The 2500-nt window shown below is 36.0% G+C and overlaps 5 non-coding genes across 5 annotated transcripts; all 5 read right to left on the reverse strand.

The window, feature by feature from the left end:
- Positions 1-945: 945 nt before the first annotated feature.
- On the reverse strand, positions 946-1017 carry TRNAP-AGG (transfer RNA proline (anticodon AGG)). Its single transcript has one exon. It is a non-coding gene; the product is annotated as a tRNA-Pro (tRNA).
- A 298-nt stretch (positions 1018-1315) lies between these two features.
- Positions 1316-1387, reverse strand: TRNAP-AGG (transfer RNA proline (anticodon AGG)). The gene has a single exon. It is a non-coding gene; the product is annotated as a tRNA-Pro (tRNA).
- A 294-nt stretch (positions 1388-1681) lies between these two features.
- Positions 1682-1753, reverse strand: TRNAP-UGG (transfer RNA proline (anticodon UGG)). The gene has a single exon. It is a non-coding gene; the product is annotated as a tRNA-Pro (tRNA).
- Positions 1754-2050: 297 nt separating this feature from the next.
- Positions 2051-2122, reverse strand: TRNAP-AGG (transfer RNA proline (anticodon AGG)). The gene has a single exon. It is a non-coding gene; the product is annotated as a tRNA-Pro (tRNA).
- A 295-nt stretch (positions 2123-2417) lies between these two features.
- On the reverse strand, positions 2418-2489 carry TRNAP-UGG (transfer RNA proline (anticodon UGG)). Its single transcript has one exon. It is a non-coding gene; the product is annotated as a tRNA-Pro (tRNA).
- Between the last annotated feature and the right edge of the window lie 11 nt (positions 2490-2500).

Genomic DNA, 2500 nt, shown 5'->3' on the forward strand with positions numbered 1-2500 from the left:
GGACCTCTTGCACCCTAAGCGAGAATCATACCCCTAGACCAACGAGCCACCCCTGAAAACTTCTCACGTCAGAATATTTTTTTTTTTTAAAGTGAAACTCATATTATTTATGTAATAATTGAAAGAGCTGGATAAAATAGTAGATGTATTTTGTTGTATTATGTTACTGAGATAATGGGGAATGTGTTTTTTTTTACCCAAAGTACCACCATATGGTTGAAAATGTTCTACATACTCCTAAGTAATTACAAACTAATTGTGTAAAATGGCAAGAGCAAAATTCAATTGATGCTTTGAAATCAAGCATTTAACATCAATCATGGGCTCTAAAAGGCAGCGAAATGCTGGGCTCGTCCGGGATTTGAACCCGGGACCTCTCGCACCCTAAGTGAGAATCATACCCCTAGACCAACGAGCCACCCCTGAAAACTTCTCACGTCAGAATATTTTTTTTTTAAAGTGAAACTCATATTATTTATGTAATAATTGAAAGAGCTGGATAAAATAGTTGATGTATTTTGTTGTATTATGTTACTGAGATAATGGGGAATGTGTTTTTTTTTACCTAAAGTACCACCACATGGTTGAAAATGTACTACATGCTCCTAAGTAATTACAAACTAATTGTGTAAAATGGCAAGAGCAAAATTCAATTGATGCTTTGAAATCAAGCATTTAACATCAATCATGGGCTCTAAAAGGCATTATATACGTAATAATGCAGAGTGCTGGATAAAATATTTAATGAATATTGTTGTGTTATGTTACTGAGATAATGGGGAATGTGTTTTTTTACCCAAAGTACCACCATATGGTTGAAAATGTCCTAAATACTCATAAGTAATTACAAACTAATTGTGTAAAATGGCAAGAGCAAAATTCAATTGATGCTTTGAAATCAAGCATGTAACATCAATCATGGGCTCTAAAAGGCAGCTAAATGCTGGGCTCGTCCGGGATTTGAACCCGGGACCTCTCGCACCCTAAGCGAGAATCATACCCCTAGACCAACGAGCCACCCCTGAAAACTTCTCACGTCAGAATAATTTTTTTTTTTAAAGTGAAACTCATATTATTTATGTAATAATTGAAAGAGCTGGATAAAATAGTTGATGTATATTGTTGTATTATGTTACTGAGATAATGGGGAATGTGTTTTTTTTTACCCAAAGTACCACCATATGGTTGAAAATGTACTACATACTCCTAAGTAATTACAAACTAATTGTGTAAAATGGCAAGAGCAAAATTCAATTGATGCTTTGAAATCAAGCATTTAACATCAATCATGGGCTCTAAAAGGCAGCTAAATGCTGGGCTCGTCCGGGATTTGAACCCGGGACCTCTCGCACCCTAAGCGAGAATCATACCCCTAGACCAACGAGCCACCCCTGAAAACTTTTCACCTTTGAATTATTTTTTTTTTTAAAGTGAAACTCATTATATACGTAATAATGCAGAGAGCTGGATAAAATATTTAATGAATATTGTTGTGTTATGTTACTGAGATAATGGGGAATGTGTTTTTTTACCCAAAGTACCACCATATGGTTGAAAATGTCCTAAATACTCATAAGTAATTACAAACTAATTGTGTAAAATGGCAAGAGCAAAATTCAATTGATGCTTTGAAATCAAGCATTTAACATCAATCATGGGCTCTAAAAGGCAGCTAAATGCTGGGCTCGTCCGGGATTTGAACCCGGGACCTCTCGCACCCAAAGCGAGAATCATACCCCTAGACCAACGAGCCACCCCTGAAAACTTCTCACGTCAGAATAATTTTTTTTTTTAAGTGAAACTCATATTATTTATGTAATAATTGAAAGAGCTGGATAAAATAGTTGATGTATTTTGTTGTATTATGTTACTGATATAATGGGGAATGTGTTTTTTTTTACCCAAAGTACCACCATATGGTTGAAAATGTTCTACATACTCCTAAGTAATTACAAACTAATTGTGTAAAATGGCAAGAGCAAAATTCAATTGATGCTTTGAAATCAAGCATTTAACATCAATCATGGGCTCTAAAAGGCAGCTATATGCTGGGCTCGTCCGGGATTTGAACCCGGGACCTCTCGCACCCTAAGCGAGAATCATACCCCTAGACCAACGAGCCACCCCTGAATACTTCTCACGTCAGAATAATTTTTTTTTTAAAGTGAAACTCATATTATTTATGTAATAATTGAAAGAGCTGGATAAAATAGTTGATGTATTTTGTTGTATTATGTTACTGAGATAATGGGGAATGTGTTTTTTTACCCAAAGTACCACCATATGGTTGACAATGTCCTAAATACTCATAAGTAATTACAAACTAATTGTGTAAAATGGCAAGAGCAAAATTCAATTGATGCTTTGAAATCAAGCATTTAACATCAATCATGGGCTCTAAAACGCAGCTAAATGCTGGGCTCGTCCGGGATTTGAACCCGGGACCTCTCGCACCCAAAGCGAGAATCATACCCCTAGACCAACGAGCCACCCCTGAAAA

This window comes from Crinia signifera, chromosome 6, assembly GCF_055691185.1.
Source record: "Crinia signifera chromosome 6, ASM5569118v1, whole genome shotgun sequence".
Lineage (NCBI taxonomy): Eukaryota > Metazoa > Chordata > Amphibia > Anura > Myobatrachidae > Crinia > Crinia signifera.